Raw genomic sequence first — 19,540 nt, forward strand, 5'->3', positions numbered from 1 at the left:
TATTGCAAAAGGGAGCCACGGTGGAATTTCAAAAAGGGGTTGTAAAGCTGCTTCCACGATGGAAGTGCCTCCTAAGAAAGTCCAAGGCGCAGCTGCGGGAGGGTCATCTCCCAGCATCCACGTGGATATCTCACCCCAAGCCCAAGTTTTCCTTTCTAATTTTTATTTGGTATTGTTGTAATTCAATCATGGAAGGTTAATTGTTGGAAATAGGATATATTTTTGTCCTAAATGCTCACGACGGAGGAACTTAGTCATTAATACTTTCAATAAAACATGCAAAATAAAGGAAGCATAAATGCATTTCTAGCAGATAGCTTTATACATTGAAATGAATTAAAAATTAGATTAATGTCCATTAAAAATAGTATACTTCGTTTTCAGCCTAGATGTATAAAATGCATATCGCACTATTAACCCATATTCTCTTCGCAATGAATCATCATGGAAAGTGCAAAGCATGAAATGATTCTTACGATGCATGACTCTAGGAAATTATCGTTTGTCAAAATTATCAAGTAAAAGGTTGCTTATTTAGCATGAATTTTGTTCGCAAAGTTATAGGAAGATTAGTTGGAATTAACCTAACCTATGCCTGACCTCAAATCGATAAGTTAGGGTTGAAAAATCAATTTATGCATAGACAACAAGTCATGTAGAAATGATCACATAATTCTTTTCTAGAGTTAAACAAATTGGCATAAACCTAAAACACCTAAACCGCGGAGTACTCGTTTGGAATGAGTTAAATTCCAAGAAAGGCCTATACCTTAAATACTTGCCCACATTCACTGAATGTAGGGACAGTGAAATGTAATTGTAAAGTAAACTAGGGTTTGTCTCTAAGAATCTTACGAGATGGAACTTGGAACCCTAGGTCTAACGACATCAGCCTAATGTAATGAGGAATAGATTGTTTCGTGACTCCATTCAATGCGACACTTGTGCAACAAGTGTGGAGTCATATGATCTTGCGATTGGATCACAAGGGAATGGCCAAGTTCTCGCAATGAAGTTGGCAGGTCCTTATGCAAGTTATCTTGCAAGAGGATAAATAATCATCCTAATTTAGTGTCTTTCTTGAGTAAAGAAAATTGCTTGGAAGCAATAGACCGACTGATAAAATGAAATAACCTATGAACTTAAGGTTTGACCAAGTTGGGTTAATAGGGTACTCCCTAACCCAGGATATAGGGGATCTTGCCAAGTTGCAAGTCATCCCGGATCGAGTACTGGATGCATTCGAAAGGAAGGATTCATTCCTTAGCAGTTTGCCAACAAAAACGATCAATGGAAATGTTTCTGCTTGCTACAGATTTTAGAGCACTATTTGGCTTTGTTTGATCAATGAATTAAAAGATAAATGGATATCTATACTTCAGGTTGAAGGCCTAAAGGGAGAGGCAGCTTCAGTTACCCCCGACTGTCTGCCGACCCTAACCAAGGGGGTTGTTGATCGCGTCGGGAAAGTGGACCGAACCCGCCGCGAGAGGTCTCTCCGTTGAGCGCTACTTGGAGTAGGAGGATGCTTAGGTACCAAGGGGGTCTCTGGCCATAAATCCCTCGCCTTTCGGGCCCTACACAAGAGGCTAACGTGACTTGGGATTGGATCTCGAGGCCCGCATACTAGTCTATGAGAAGAAACTTGGATTAATGATCCCTGTGGATTGCTGGATAGCCTTTCGGTGGATTGTGGATAATCCTACGGGCTGGACTCTTTGTATTTCAAAGATAAGTATGATAACCTATTAATAAGGAACTTGTCTGATATTTTTTTTCTATGTCAAGTGATAAGATTACGTGAAGGAACCAGTGCCTAATGGGTTAATTAAAGAAGCTGGTTGTTACATGTCCAACTAATGTGTTAGGTAATTAAATAACTAAAACAACCCGAGGAAAGTGCGGAGAATGGGCCATAGGTCCGTCCTACGGATGGGTGGTCCCGGTTGGCCAGGAACTTTTCTCAAATCACGATAGACAGTAGGAAGATTGTCAAAGAACATGAACAACAAAAGCGTTGACCTAGAGTTATGATTGATCTCGATTTACGTTGTTTTAGGGGAACGGAATGGGACTATGCCTTATGGCAGAGAGATTAATCTTTGCATCCCTCTCGTTTCCCATTCTCCTTGAACCAAGTGCAGTATGAATCCGCTTCGGACCTGGCATTTCTGCGTAAAGTAGTTCGTTCGGGTCCGATGCTAGCTTCCGTTAGGAAATGACCAATAAGGGAAATCCTAATTCAGGTTGATCCTAAGTGGGAATGGCCGGAATACTTTCGCTACGTGGCAGACGCAGAAAGCCCTAGACCGCAAACCCCATAACATTCCATGGGAGTGTTGGGCGGAGCTTTCTAGACATCCTTTCCGATGGACTGCTAAGATGTGTCCTGAAGATTCAAGTGGACACATTACATCCTTAGCATGGTATATGCTTAGCCTATGCCGAATTATGTTGTATATGCCAATGTTGAGCATCTTGGTAGTCTAATGTACCCTTAGCCTATACCTAGCATACACTTAGCCTATGCCTAACACATGTTTATCATCGCATACACTTAGCCTACACCTAGCATCAGCTTAGTGTATACCTAAAATATCCTTAATATAGCATATACTAGGCATAAGCTAAGGGTATGCTAGGTGTAGGCCTAGTATAGAATACATTCAATTTATGCTTAGCATATGCAAAGCATATGCCTTGTGCTTAGCCTATCTCTAGTATATGCCTAGCATCTCCTAGCAAAGTGTATGCTTAGCCTACATCTAGCATATGCTTAATGTATGCTCTTAGCTTACACCTAGAGCATGCTTAGTGTGAGCTTAAGCTTGGCATATGCTTTGCCTATACCTAGTGTGTACACTTAGTCTACCATAGCATATATGTAGTACCTATAGCTAGGGTATGCGTAGCATATGTCTACTAGCATACCCTTAGAGTAGTGTACGCTTACTCTACATTTAGTTTACACTTAGTGTATGCTTCATGTATGCCTAAAATAAGCTCAATATATAAATGCCATATGCCTAGGATACACCTATCTATCCTTAGCCTATAGCTAGTATATACTTAGCCTATGCCTAGCATACGCTTAGCCTACACACAGCATACTAAACCAGTTAAAGTAGTAAGATTTAATAAAACTAAAAAAAAAAACTTTTGAGTACCTTGTTTAGGATTGTTGTGAAGGTTCATTTTTAAAAAATGTATTCTACGTAAAGATCTAGGCCAAACCATCAGATTATATTGCCATTGAGGTGATAATCCTTTATGGAGTTATATCTTATCTCATTAACACATGTTTATTAGGATAGATATAAAAATGTTTAGATTTGGGGACTCCTCGCTCACTACAAGTACCATGTGTGCACTTCATGTTCAATGTATGCATCTTCATGAGGGTATTCTTATCCATGACAATCACTTCTAGGAGAGCAAACCTAACATGTAGCTCTTTCATTTTCAAAAGAGTAAGCTGCCCTATGTGCACTAGCAAGGCACATACAACATTGATCATATGTAATATATTTAAAGTATTGTTATCATTGTATTTTAATGTTTACTTTCTCAAGTCGAATAACCTAGACTTCAGAGTTTGACCTTAAACATGTTGTATATTATTATCTCAAGTTATAGTAACTCGCACATTTTGACATCCATATAGATAAATTCTTTATTAGGCTTTGAGATATTTATCAAGAAAATGGATAGCCTGTATCTAATAGGATAGCAAATATAGTTGGTAGGGACCTAGCATTGCATGGGGTCGGAAACCATTTCTCTTTGCATTTGTCGGATGTATACATTGGTGTGTTTTGTTGCACAGGTTGAACTATGCATTAGTATACGCATCAATAAATACCAAAGATTATTTTGACACATATTTTAATGACTTTATTAGTTCTCATACTAATGAATAGATACCAATGAGTTTATTGATGCACATTGTGATGGTGGGGTGGAATGATTTCGGTCATACTCCATATGTGTTTGAGGAGAACCATATTTTGCTCTCACTCCTCTTTCTACGGATTATGATGAGAATATCTCTCAAATAAATGTATGCAGAGTTTAAATTGCAAATGATGTCAAATCCCATGTGAGCTCTTGGTTCAAAACTTGTAACGAAAGAGACCCGATGATGTCGAGAAGAAATTTATTGATGAGGAAGACCATTAATCGTGACGATCATTAGGTGGTGACAACAAAGATCTGGATGGCTTCGGAAAAGTGGAGGACGAATATGGGGATGCAAAAGAACGGGATCTTTGCGAGATGAAAATTCTATGGAAAAGTTGGCATAATAGTTCTCCTCTAGACGAAGTGTCATAAGGCGTGTGATGACTGCAGTTTGACGCAAACGCTTGAAAGGGTCTGCCGGGACGGGATCGCTAGGACCTGGCTGGGGACTAATCATTCCTGGTTATACCAATTCAGCTCTTAGACGGGAAGCTAGACTGCTAGTGGCGGACTAGGTCAGGAGGGATGAGGCTTATATAACAGCTAGAAGTGATTCATGCATAGCTGCGCAGGACCTCAGAAGCCATCGGGTGCCAATGCAATATAACAAAAAGTAGCGCTCAGTAGCGGCCAAGTGATACGACATTATAATTGTCCAAGAAAAAAAAGGGAAAGAAAACTAGTATTTGTTGAGCGACTAGCGCATTGCACGTCTGCATCCTGCAATCATAATTGGCTCATAGAAAGATTGAGGTAGTTAACATGGCCAGCCCGTCAAGAATAGTGAGACATGATCGGCCGCAGCTGGGCGCCGTCTGGATTATGTTGGCGATGATGATCGTCGTTCAGCGCGTGGCAGCGGCGGATGAAGACCCCTTGCAAGACTTCTGCGTGGCCCTCATGCCCGGCGGCGATGATCATCAGTCGTCGAAGGATGCTGAGCAGCAGCAGCTGATCACTATCAATGGGCTCGTGTGCAAGAACCCGCAGCAGGTGAAGGCCAAGGACTTCACCTCGCAGCTGCTCCGTAACAAAGGCCCCTTCAACAAGGCCCTCGGAAGCGCCGTCAACCTGGCCACCGCCCTCAATTTCGGGGGGCTCAACACGCAGGGCCTGTCCGTCGCTCGAATCGACTTTGCGCCCAACGGCCTCAACCCTCCACATGTCCACCCTCGCGCCACCGAGGTTCTCTTCCTGGCGGAGGGCACCCTGGTGGTGGGTTTCGTCTCTACCAACGCCAACAGCCTCTTTCAGCAGACCATCCGGAAGGGCGACCTGTTCGTCTTCCCCCGCGGCCTCATCCACTTCCAGCTCAACCCTATCAAGGAGATGCCCGCCCTCGCCATCTCCGCCCTCAACAGCCAGAACCCCGGCACATCGCAAGTCGCCCCGGCCCTTTTCGCTGCTAACCCTCCCCTCCCGGAGGAGGTTCTGGAGATCGCCTTCGGCCTCCGCAACGACAAAGACGGCGAACAGGAGGAGGTGGACCGCCTCAAGAAGAGCGTCGCCACCACCGTCATGCAGCAGCCGGCATAGCAGATGATCAATTAAGTATGAGGAAGAAACTACCAATCATTACGATAACACGCTACTGAACACAGTTGAATATTAGACAGAAACTACTTGCTAGAATAAGACCAACCATTTCGTGTGGAACCTAGCTAAATCAGTCATCAACATCGTTTTTGTACTACACTATAGCGGACGCATTTTTCAGCGCATCTATTGGTATTAGTATATAGATGCGAAAGATGGGTCTATTATATATCCACGTTTTTAAACGCATTTATAGATGCGAAAATAAATGCATATATTTTTCATTTCTCATAAAGTCCCTAAATATGATCAAACATCTTAACAACTAGTATTTTTTAGAATGCATTACCAATTTTACTTCTGTGTGGTCTAATATAGCTTACCCAATTGTACTTCTTTGTGCATCTTGGTGCATTGTTCTTTGGATGTGCGCATTCAATTCTAATACTATAACACAACAAACATTATATGTATCACAAAAGTAAACGGCTCTTAATTGGTATTTTAGTTGTTTCTGAGTATTACAAATATACATCCGATCATTCAAAGCTAATTATATACTACAATGAATGATCAATCTCATCTTCAATGAGATCGGCCCTTGCTAGACTATCTACCTCTAGGTCTATGTTACCAATAGACAATGAACCAAATAAGTCTATCCCACTGTCAGATGTATTACTATGCTCAATTTCTTCATCATCATCTGTAACCATATTGTTATCCTCTTTTGCACTTCCTTGAACATCCTCGCGGGGATCATCTTGCACTGCATCATGTATATCATCGATCATGGCATCATCATTGATTGTTGGATTGTCATCAACTATCTCTATTTTGGTAGCATTACCATATATTGGTTTTGAACGATTAGATATGGAGATGACGTGCTACCATCGGTTATTGTTTACCATTGGGTGATACACAACCTGTATTTAAAAAACAAAAAGTAAGCAACATAGATATTTATTTTATTTTGAGAATGTATCAAGAAGTAATATATATGAAAATAAATAGCTTCTAATATACTTGCTCGCATTGTTGAGATAGTACGAATGTGTCATTCTTGCCTTGGTAAAATTTTGTAGAGTCAATCACTACAAAACCACTTGGATGACATCTAATTGTGCAATGCTCACCCGTTGTTACTACTTCTTTAAACCACTTCACATCTAATACATATATCTAAAAATTGCCTAAAGTCCAGCTGCAAAATATCTTAGATCAAGCCACAAAAACCTTCCATGGTGCCATTGGTATCTTGGAAGTTTGCAAGGATACCACAATCCTGGGTATTTCTCTTATCATCTATACATTGAGTTCGAAAATGTTTACCTTCACACCAAATAGCATTGAACAATGTGCACTAGTAGTACATTGTTGAGATCATATTAATGATTTAGTTAAAGATAAAACATGTGAAATTATTAAATCATATATAACTAAATATAATTTCCACTCTTCTTGCGATATATTTCCACTTCTCTTGCGATATATCCATTGCCTCCTCTTTTTTCATCTTCTCTATTTCTTCATGTAGCCAATCTATATCAATATGAGGTGGAAGCGCACTTAAATGTTTTGGATATGGGACATTACCTAAAAAATAAGTATAATGTATACATACCTCGCGAGCTCACCCATCTTGTAAATAATATCACACACATATTTCGAAACACAATGGGATATGCTAGTAGGAAGGATGAACTATATGTAAATATTCATATATTGTTAATTAGTCTACATAGTTACTCTACTAATTAATATATTTATGGCTATGAAAATACTTACCTGAATCATTTTGTGCCAATCGTGAGACTTCACACCAGATAGTTTCTCCATACCTCTTTTCTTTTTCTTTATGAAGGCTCCCTTGAGGCATCTCATATATCCTGTGGGAGTTCGAAAGCTACATATCTGCTACTTCACCATCTTTTCTTCGATCTTCGACAACATCCAAGGTGCACGCGGTAACTCAATCTTTCCTCTCATACATCCAATGCTACGTAAATCCTCCCTTACATTGACAGAATCACAAGCCCCAATTAAGTGATTTCATAATGTAGAGGCAACATTCTTGAATATATATATGAGGTCCAACAGGTGATTGATCTTGAGTTCAGTCCAATATGGTAGACGAAAAAATATAGAGAATCTAAGGCACAAACAATATATTATTTCTCATTCTCATAATGGAGTGTACTTTAAAGACAAACAAAAGAAGTAAACTAGTTACCGACTCATGCCGAGTGGAGGATGATCATTGGCATGCGTCCAAGTGTCCTTCCAATCTTGAATGGTCAGAGATTGTGGAGTTCTTCCATTAGTGGAGGGGTGTATATTTGGGGTGGTCAATAGGAAGTAAACGATGATGATTGTCATAGATAACCTTCTTTAAGCATGTCGGTCTAGAAGAAACTAGAGAGGGACCACAAATTGGATATGCATGATATCCTGATGTAGTTAAACCTCTAGAAACAAGTGGATTAATGATGACATATATTTAATTAAGGATAAGAATGAATAAAATAGACACTACAACAAAAAGGGTTCATAGACGCGCTTGTAGACGCAATATTTGAATTGTGAAAAAAAATGTCGGACGCATTTATTAATGTGTCTATTTGCGCATCTAGAAAATCGCGTCTAAAAGCGCGCTTATGATTAGAGTTACATGCACACGTAGACGCGCGTATAAACGCGCTAGGTAAATATATAATCATATTTATAAAAAAGTGGACATATTCATATTGTGCATCTATACATGCGTATATCGACACATCTAAAACCATGTTTACTCTGAAAGTTTTTGACGAGAATAGACGCGCATTTATCCTGCAATTTAGATGCACTGATAGACGCGCAAAACAGAGGTATGAAAAAAAAACCAGAGAGCATGTGGCTTTGCAAGCCACATGCTCTCTGGTTTTTTTTCCCCCATCAACATCAAATTGTATGCTTAGGAAAAACAGAGAAAGATTATTTCAAAGATTGGATATTGAAAACAAAACAATGTATGTTGCACATGAAATTTCATATATATATATATGAAACGTTTTTACATTATGAGTTCTAGTGCTTGTGACGTCATGGTCGCAAGCACTAGCTGAAAGTAATACATATCAAAAATGAAAATTACAAGTCAAGGGGAGGCATGCATGCATGGGGCTCCTCTATATCTCCTCAAAAGAGGCATCATCATCGCTACCACCACCGCTGCCTGTGCCGCTGCCGTTGCCGCCACCGCTACTGATAGTCCCCCCTTCGCTATCCTCAATTGCATCAAGGTTCGCCTACACAAAGGATTAATGTATATAAATACCATTACAAACAATAAATCATAGTTATCTATACTTTTCATGTAAAAAATAAAACATACATCTTCTGGTGGTTGAATCCTCATGGTGCGATTATATTGCTCCTCCGTAATGAGTCCCTCCTCGTAGAAATGCTGCCAAGTAGACGCCCGGTTATGACCTGGATGGTAGCCTACCTCTCTAGGAGTAGGCATTCGACCAACGATATGGAACTGCAAAATAATTTGAACATACAACGTATTAAAACACACTACATAATGAAGTGAAATAAATTACAAATTTTAATTTTTTTAAAAAAATCAAATAATACTTACAAACTCAGCCTTCCATGACTCCCTGCCACCCGATCCATAATGCGATGATCCCATGGTTGCCATCTGGATACCTCGCGGCTCTGCATGCTGGCGACTTGTCATTTTCTCCATTGCTCTCTTCTTGGCCTCTTTCCACTCTTTGCGGTGGCAATTGGGTGGTTGGCCATATCAAGGGCGCCCCTGCTCTTGTCTCCGCAATGACTCCTTGGTGCGCGTCATAAGGTGAGACCTCTTGTTATGAAGTGCGTCTCTCACCTTTGATTGTCCCTAATCATTTGAGAATCGTGAATTCTCGGGATTAGGGTATCTTTTATGTACTGCGCGCAGCACCTCTTGCCACAAACCATTTTTTTGGTGCTTGAAGGGAATCATGCAATCTTTGTATGTGGCATGCACCACACTCCTCAAGTAGGCTATCACTTCCCTCCCTTCAAAGTCATGCAAGATATCACCAACATCAGTGATAGAGTAGTACATTTGTGGAGGCTCACCTCTCTCATTTTCCGGTGAGGGTGATCAAGAGCCACCACCTAGGCAACCTCCACAAAGCCCTTGACCTCCTCGTCCTCCCACACCACTCTCCCTCCTCCCTCGACGTGCACTACCCTCTACCTCACTCAATACACGTGCCTCTGCAGATGTACGTGCTTCGGCCGATCCATGTACCTCAGCTGATCCCTGTGTAGGCAAAGATGTGATAGGTGTCCCAGACATCACATTGAAAACCTCATCTGCAGTGGGAGGGCGACCAAGATAATTGGTCATCTCCCCCATGAATTGCTCCTTGTTGAATGGGGTGCTGGAGGATCCAGGATTCCACATCTACATAAGAAAAATCATATTATCATGTGTATATAAAACATATTACATACAGCGTCTATACCTGCGTCTCTATGCGCGTCTATACCTGTGTCTCTACGGGCGTCTGTCAGCGCATGTACACTGCAGAGCACACGCGCCCTCACATGCGCTCAAAGATGCGCCGCCCCCAGAGAAGCATTTTTCACGTCTATATCTGCGTCTACACTAGGATGTAGATGCGCTATCAGACGCGCTCGTCGGCTAATTTTAGTGGACGACCGCCATTATTGATTTACAAAATGCAATACATAATGGAATCACAAATCCTAAATACACAAACAGAGTAGAGAGAGGAAGATAGAAAGAAAGAGAGAGAGAGAGAGAGAGAGAGAGAGAGCGAGACTCACCTTGGGTGTTTGGTGTGGCGGGTGGTGGTGCTTCTTCCTTCTCCTTCTTCCTCTCCTTGGTAAGTTACCCTCCCTTAATGGTTGCTTACTTGCTTGCTGCTTCTTCTTATTCTCCTCTCTCTTGTTTTCTATTTCTTCCTCTCCTTGGCTTTCCTTTTTCCCTTCTTTTGTGTTTGAAATGAAAGAAGAGGTGAGTCATGAGGAGGTGAGGCATGAAGAGACTAGGTGAGGCATGAAGAGACTGCATATCAGCTAAACTCAAGCTTCAGAACCGCAAAAAACGTAGGAAAGGAAAGACGTAGTTTGAAAAGAAATGATTTAAGTATGATTTGAATTTTGACGTGTGCGTCTATTTTTGCGTGTATAAGCACGGATATATAGATGCAAAGTGCGTGTCTATTTACACGCACGTTAACACGCGTAAATAGACGCTGTGATAGACGCGCCCGACTTCGCACGTTGTCGTACTGCTGTGCATCCGAGCCGTAAACACCTCCATTTTTGTTGTGCATCTATGTTATTTTTTCGTATGTGTTTCATTGTGTTTGATTGCTACATTATCTTTCCATCCTTTTCAGTATCCGCATCCAATGTACATACTTCATTTGTGTGTTCGTATTTGTGTGTGCTTCTGTTTGTGTGCATATTATGTGTGTGTTAGAAAAATATGAAAGACTGATGCCAAAGAACATTATCAAGCTATTCACTTTTGGTTGAGATATCAAAACAATATCCACATGTCTTGGTAAGAGATTTGACACATGAGGTTCATGGCTTGAGAAAGAAATTAATCCTCAACAAAAAAATCTAGTCACCTTTTAAAGTTAGTTATGGTGTTGAAGACAAAATTAAATGTGGACTTTCAACATGGCACACACAGTCAACAGAGAGTGAGCTCAAGGAGTTCACTTGTGTGTTGCAAGCAATCCAATCAAATATTCGTTCAGAATTTTGGGATGTTAAGAAAAAAGGAGATATAGTGACTTGCCCCTGTTTTGAGGGGAATCCGCTATAATTGGTGGACTACGACATTTCTGGTGTGCTCTCTTTCAGGGGTACTTCGGAATATAATATGGGAGTTGGCTGCTGGATTTTCGGAGGAAAAAGCGAGAAGAAAGCGGGTTGTCATGGTTGATGTCTTCGAGGAGAACAGGGCTTCCGCAGACATGGACGTGAAACAGAAAAGCCATCGAGTAGGCAAAAGAACTTTTTGATATTCAGGACAAGGAAAACATTAATCCACACAATGATCTTGGCAGAAGGGATTCAAGAAATTTTGAAAATTTACTGATGCGTAGAGTGGACAGTCTCTGCTCTTTGATATGCCTTATTTCCTCGTATCACCATAGCCTATCTTTGGCTCTTGCAATTTTTGGTACCACATGGAGTTGTGCATGTCTCTTGATGGAAGGAGGCGTCGGATGATTGGGTCAAATCATGGGATTTTGGGAGACAGGACTTGCATGTCTTTGAGCCACAAATATATTGTCCTGGCTAAGACTTGGAGAACTTTCAAGTAAAAGCTCTCTGAGGAAAGGATGACTATATGCACAAATCTGGTGTTGACAGCTGTTGTACCATTTTGTATCATTCTCTAGCAAGAGATGACCTCAAATAGTCAGACTACTGTAAGGAGGACTGTTCTCAATCCACATACAAAAGAGTTTGTGCCGACTTCAGTTAGATCTATTTCTTCTGCTGTTGATTAAAATGCTGAAGAGGCTGCTTCAGAACATTCGAAGGTCTCGGTTGATATTATCTGCACCGTCATCGTCGCCAACGATTGATCCATCGCTTCTTCTCCATGAACCTGCAGATCTCCATTCCCGGGATTGCAGATAAGCTACGTTACAGGAGTTGTGATCGAGGATTTCTAGTGCTATTTCAACAAGCCTGTCTTTCTATCGTGATTAATTGATCGAACCTCGTCATCTGAATTCAATTAGGAAGGGTGTCTGTTGATTTGGATTGTGGTGGTGGTCTATCATCAACAGAGGTAGTGTTGTCTTTTATTATGGCCGAATAACAAAAAAAAAGACAGAATTTAGCACATTACCAAAGAATTTGGAAAGTTAGCTAACTATCTCAACTCTGCCATTGATGGAGTGCTGACATTGGAATGTACCTCCACAATTTCCCACATATGCCGCAACAAGTTGCAGAATTATCAGTTGGCTATGAGATGGGAAACACGTGTGAAAATTACACGTGGTGCTACTCATGGTTTAGCATACCTGCATGAAGATTGTCATCCTCGAGTTATCCACCGGGACATCAAATCTTCTAATATTCTGCTAGACAACTGTTTTGAGGCACAAGTTTCAGATTTTGGCCTTGCAAAGCCAACATCAGATACAAATACACATGTGACCACTAAAGTTATGGGAACATTTGGGTATGTGGCCCTTGAGAATGCCTCAAGTGGAAAAGTCACAGAAAAATCTGACATGTACTCTTTTGGAGGTTTACTGCTGAATACAGTTTTGAAGTTTCTAAACTGAAACTTGTTGATGCAAAGCTATATTTTTCAGATAACTATGTTCTTGAAAGAGAATGTATCAGTGTGAAGATTGATTGGGTGTATTCTGATTCATGCACTAGAGGAAAAATTGAAGCAATAAATGACCAAATTGAAGTATGGACGATGGCTTTGTACTAGTTGTACTTTGATACCACAATTTTGCAGTGAATGCAATTTTTGTATGTTATACCAGTTGCTCACAGAACCTCAATGTTTTGGCACTGTATGGATTTCTGAGAATTGATCACAGGGATTGCTGCCCAGCTGAACTCATCAAGCCTATGTGCCAATGGCAAAACTGTTCTTGAACACCTAAATGCAAAGCTGGTTATGAGATACTACAGATTTTTCCGAACATGGACCTCATGTAATTTACTTGACAAGCAATATAGTGATCTTTGGCATCAAATATTGAGTTATTGAGATCTTCTTGTTAGCCTCTTTCCTTGCTGTACCTTGAACCCCGTGTTCTGCAGCTCCTGCACGAACTCTACGACATATCTGGTGAACCCGACGTGAAAGTGCTGCGTCAATTTTCAGCAAGATGGGAGTCTCGCAAGAGGAGATGACAGATGACAATGTCATGAAGCATCTGTTTCAGTCATTTACAACCTATATGCAGTAGCAAGCTCACGCGAAACGTGATAGTGATGCCATGGATGCATTGAAAGCTGTCCAACAGGAGATGAAGCAGTTCAACGGTCAACAAGTTTCAACTTACCTGCATTTGTATGAAGAAAAGATGAAGTTTTTTGGGGTTTCTCAAGATGTTTGGATCCGCTACTTCTTGCGGATCGTGGTTCGCACACTTGAAGTCCGAATTTCAGAAATTCAAGGGACACATGCTGGTTGGACAGAGTTTAAGAAGGCATTAAAAGATGAATATTTCTTGGAGGATACAGGTCTTATGAACCGCAGGAATTTCTTAGCATGGGTTTCTATGCCTAATAAAGGACTTTCAGTTACCGCCCTTCTGCGAGAGTTTGAGAGCCGCTATGATCAGTTGGATGGAACTGAGCAGGAAGCTTTGGAGATGCAGAAAGTGGAATTATTTTTACAAGCTGCTGATGCTGATTTACAGAAAAAGTTGGATGATCTTTTGGAAGATCAAGCTACCGATTCAGGTTTAAAGACAGAGTGGAGACATGTCATTGATGCTGTGAATGCTCTTGTTAAGAAGCAGCGCAGGAGGGTACGATTGCATCGTAATACAAGATCTATTTCTGAAAAATCCTTGGAGACCTCTACTTCTACCCCTGCTGCAAGTTCTATGCCTAAGCCTACTCCTCCTGTTGTAAATCCACCAGTTCCTGCTACTCCAGTGTCCTTATCCATAGATGATGTTATTAAAGGCTTGGCAGATTTGACGATAGAGGCAGTCAAGGCTGAAGTTGGGAAGTTAAAAGAGCAACTTATGTTAGTACCTGCAGTAGCACCTACTCCAATTGATTGCTTTTCCAGCTGGCCAAAGAAAAGGGAGATGATGTATTTGGTGTGATAGTAGAGAGCACCAACATTGCAAAGATTGTGATGCTTTTCAAGAAGCGCGTAAGAAGAACGTAGTGTTTTGGGGACAAGATGGGAAGATATGGCTAACAGAGACTGGTGCTCCTCTTAACACAAACTTTGGTAAGGGAGGCATGAAGAAGCTTGTTGATGATATGGCTGCGCGATCAGCTTATGCGAGTGTTAGAGGAGATGCTTCCGCTTATGAAGTTCAGCTTGAGCAGAAATCAGATGGAGACTCTACCTTATGGTCCTCCGCCTTGGAGATAGTGAGAAGAGGGAAAGTTCAGGCATCCACTATGACTTGTGTGGGCTCCAGCATCCGAGGAGAAACGGGATGGGATTCTCCTATTGACAGGTATTCTATTTTTGCTTATATGGTGAAAACACAGGGTTTAGATGCCATGGTTGAGGAAAAGAGAAGAAGAGATGAGGAGGGTCTCAGCACCTCCAAAAAGACTAAAGGGGGTGACTTTGTTTCGCCACCTGTTACAGCTCCACCTATAACGAGTTCTCCAGCTCAATCAGGTCCTGAACAACCTATGGGAGACAAACAGATGAAAGAAAAGAGATAACCAAGAAAGAAGCCAGGATTCAAGCTCTTGTCAGACCTTGATATGCAGACGGATATGAGTAAGATTTTTCATGATAGAATTTTGAATAGTGAAGTCACTTTAACTGTTGGAGAAGCTCTTGGGATTGCTAGAAGAGAAATACAGGATCAGATGCAGGATCTTTTGCGGAGGAAACGACATGCAATGGAAGGACCTGCTTTACAGGGATTATGGCATGGAGCTCTTGGAGAAGAGCATAATGATGCAGTGATGGTTGATAATGCTTCTGTCAATCCACAGTTGGAGAAAATAGTTCAGCCTATGCAGTATGAAGATGATGATACCCCTATCCTCATTCCTCGCAGCCATTTTTCATGCAGTCATTGGGCTAGAGCAACCACTGAGACGATGGTAAGGATTGGAGAGAAACAGATTCCTTTGGTCGCTTTAGTCGATCATGGTTCCGAGATTAATCTTATTGCTCGAGGTGTTTATGAGAGTGGCAAGTGGCCTATGGATGCAGAGCATGGCTGGTGCATGAGAGCAACCAATAGTACTTCTGGTGATATGTATGCTGCTTGTCCGAGCATCAGAATTTCTATTGGTAATGTTGAAGAGGATTATCATTGCTTTGTTCAGGATTCTTGCTCTTATCTAATTATTCTTGGACAGCCTTTCATTACAGAAGCAAGAATGGAGACGAAAGTGATGGATGATGGTTCAGCCTATGCACGGATACGCAGTAAGGATGGTATGCGAGCTGTTCAGTTTATGACTATTGGAGTAAATCATCCGAGAAACAGGGACTCCTTGCGTGAGGCACCACTACCTGCGAAGGAGTTGGATTTTCATTAGGTACCGCTGTCTTGCGAGACGCCAGTGGTACGGAGCGGAGAAAAGAGAAGATCTCGCCTCCTGGCAGCCAGTCTTTCTCCACTAATTTTGTTGGTTTTTCTTCAAAAAGTTCAGTGAGTTATCAGAAAATTTCAGATTTTTCTAGAGCTGCCAGGCAGTACATTGGTTGTAAGGAGAAAGAGTTGAAGACTACAGGTATTTTGCAAGCAGAAGAGCATGTGGATGGGCTGTATAAAGGAATGTCTTATGCAGATACATTGTCTGAGATGCGAAATATGCTGAAAACTGATGTATGTATGGGTTCAAGGATCATACCTGTGCAAACCTTGGATATGTATCAGGAAATTTTTGATTTTATGCTGAAAATAAAGTTAGAGGCTGAGAAAACTCAACAAACCGAAGTTATCGCTGATCTTGATTAGCTTTCAGAGTTGAAGAGGGCTGAAACCTTTCAGCCAGCAGAGTTAAATGCTGGAAAAATTCAGCATATGGAGTATGAGGCTGCATCATGGCAGTCCACAGAGCAGAGGGCTGAAACCTTTCAGCCAACAGAGTTTAATGTTGAAAAATTTCAGCATACAGAGTTTCAGGCTGCACCCATGCAGTCCATAGAGCAAAGGGCTGAAATCTTTCAGCCAACAGAGTTGAGAGTTGCTGAAAAATTGCAGAAATTGTAGCAAAGAAAAGAGTACCTAACTGATGCCAAGTTTGACACGAAGTATAAAACAATTGATAAGAAGGTTAAGCCGGTTGCAGGGCCGCTTTCTCCTGATAGTGATGAGTAGATAGAAAAAGCTATGAAGCAGCCTATGTTGAGAGATCCTGCAAATATTGGACATAAATTTACAACTGAAACTCTTGCAGAATTGAAGATTGGAAATGATGATTTCTTGCTTCCAGTGGAAAAAGAATGTTTTAAAGAGATGCTTGGACGTCATGGTAAGGCATTTGCTTTCTTTCCTCATGAAATTGGCTGCATTAGTCCCAAATTGGTTGCGCCTATGGTCATCTTCACTGTCCCTCATGTGCCATGGAATATACGTTCTATACCTGTGCCTAGAGCTCACTTGCCAAAGCTAATAGAGTTGCTGAATGAGAAGATTAAGATGGGGATTTTGGAACCCTCTTCTGCGCCCTATTCTAACAGGTGGTTTACTGTATCAAAGAAGAATGGAACCTTGAGATTTATTCAGGATATGTAGCCCGTGAACAGAGTGACAATAAGGAATGTGGGAACAGGTCCAGTTGTGGATGAGTTTGCTGAGGCTTTTGCAAGACAAGCCATCTATTCCCTAGGTGACTTGTATTCTGGTTAGGATCAGTTTCAGCTTGCCTTGGAAAGTAGGGATATTACTATTATGCGGACACCTATTGGTCTTGTGAGGATGTGTACCTTGCCTCAAGGTGCCACCAACTCAGTTACTCATATGATGAATGTTATGCATAGAGTTCTACGAGACTATATTCCGTAGTATACCATGCCTTTCCTAGATGATGTACCTATTAAGGGTTGTGCAGAAGAAGAAAAGAATGAGAGTCTTGATTTGCGAGGATGTAGACAACACTTGGTTGCTTGTGAGCAAATATTGACACGATTAGAGGAGGTGAATTTGACTCTTTCAGGGTTGAAATCTGTCTTTGGTGTTAATGAAGTCATGATAGTTGGGCATATGGTTGGTTATTATGGCAGGAAGCCTTCACCTGCAAAGGTGGATGCCATAAGCAGGATTGCAAAGTATTGCTCGACTGCTTCAGAGGTGTGGAGATTTGTGGGAGCTTGTGTATTTTACATGATTTGGATTCCTCATTTTGCTCACATAGCAGATGTTCTCTATCAGCTACTTCGAAAGGGGCAAAAGTTTCATTGGGATGAGAAGCATTCGAAAGCCATGCGTAAACTTAAGAAGCTGTTGCAGTCAGCTCCTACTCTTCGCAAGGCGGATTATCAGTGTGGATGGCCAATCATGTTGACAGTTGATACCAACCCTATTGGCATAGGTTGGGTAGTGGGACAGGACGATGTTGATGGGAACAGATATGCAATCTGCTTTGGAGCTAAAGTTCTTAATGAGCAATAGAGGAGATATCCGCAGATTAAAAGAGAGTTGTGGGGAGTAGTCACTGCACTGAAGTGTGATAAAGGGTATTTTATTGGTGCTTTAGTTGTTGTGGAAACAGATTGCTTGCCTTTGCTTGGCATGATTACTAGCTGTTCGACTCCAGATATAGCGATGCTTCGGTGGATTGCCTACATCAAATCATTGTATCCAGAATTTCGACACATAGTAGGAAAAGATAATCCAGTTGCTAACATGCTGTCTAGAGCGAGATATGAGGATGAGGAGTCAGCTTCTGTCCTTGTTCATGATTGTCATGTATTTACTGTTGAAGCCTTTACTGAAGAACTCTATGTTAACGAGTGGCTGCAAATTGGACAGTATCTAAGTTCATTGACTCGAAGAGCTGATTGGATAGATGATGAATTCAAGAAAATCAGAAGAAAGGCTTATGGGTATTTCTTGAAAGATGGTTTTCTTTGGAAGCATCCAAAGAAGAGAGGCGGCCTACCCTTGAGAGTAGTTTGTGAGGTAGCGATGCTGATACAGATTATGCAAGAGTTTCATGAGAGTTCTTGGGTTGGTCATAGAGGTGTGTGGGCTACCTATGAGAAAATCAAAGAAAGATACTGGTGGAAAGGGATGTATAAAGATGTTTCCCACTTTGTGGAGACTTGCAAGGACTGTCAGCTTTACTCTTTAGTGCAGCATCGTGATGAGTTACATCCGACCTATCCACTATGTATGCATTATAAGTGGGTGGTAGACTTGGTTACTTTGCCAGTGGGACTTTGGCAGATGAGATATCTTGTCTTGGCCAGGGAGGATCTTATAAACTATGTTGAAGGCAGATCTTTGCAGACGAAGACCACCACTATAGTATGTAAATTCTTGTTGGAAGAAATATTTTGCAGGTATGGATGTATAGGCAAGATTACTGTTGATCGTGGAGAGCTAGATGCAGACGAAGCTAGAGAATTTTTCTCACGGCTTGGGATTAAGTTGGCTCTTACTATTGCTTACAATCCAAAGGGAAATGGCAAGAGCGAAAGAGGACATCCGCCGATAGTTAAGGCATTGGCAAATGCTTGTAGAGGTCGGATTGGAGATTGGCCGAGATTATTACCTTTTGCATTGTGGGCAAACCGCTCTACACATAGTGTGACTACTAGATATATGCCTGCAGAGTTGATGTATGGGCAAAAACCTGTCATGCCTACAGAAATCTGTGCTCTCACGTGGAGTGCTCTTCCATGGCATGAGAATTTCTCAAGGGAGGAGCTTCTAGCTCTTCGGATTCGTCAACTAGAGAGAGGGGCAGAAGATGTGCAGCTAGCAGTTGATCGTTTGAAGGCAGCCCGACTTAGAAACAAGGACATGTTTGATTTGAGGCATCGCTTGAGGCCTAGAGCCATAAAAGAAGGAGATTGGGTTCTAGTCTACGACAATAGTCTAGAGAATCAGCATAGTAGCATGAGAAAAATGGTTCAAAGATGGTTTTGACCGTATGAGGTGAAACAGGTTTTTGACAATGCTACCTATGAGTTGGCTGAATTGGATGGAATGGTATTGAGGGTGCCCATTGCTGGAAAACGAGTCAAGATTTTCAAGAGAAGAGAAGATGAAGAGTATGCTCTTGAAGCATTGGCAGAAGAAGAGCAAGTAGAAGAAAGTCTAGCAGAAGAAGCAGAGAATATGGATGATGAAGCTGA

The 19,540-nt window shown here is 41.4% G+C and overlaps 1 pseudogene; it reads left to right on the forward strand.

The window, feature by feature from the left end:
• The first annotated feature begins 4,570 nt into the window (after positions 1–4,570).
• LOC148025070 (germin-like protein 8-2 pseudogene) lies at positions 4,571–5,725 on the forward strand (annotated as a pseudogene).
• Positions 5,726–19,540: the final 13,815 nt, after the last annotated feature.

Source organism: Lygodium microphyllum, chromosome 15 (genome assembly GCF_053477565.2).
Source record: "Lygodium microphyllum isolate KBCC chromosome 15, Lygodium_microphyllum_v1.1.10, whole genome shotgun sequence".
Lineage (NCBI taxonomy): Eukaryota > Viridiplantae > Streptophyta > Polypodiopsida > Schizaeales > Lygodiaceae > Lygodium > Lygodium microphyllum.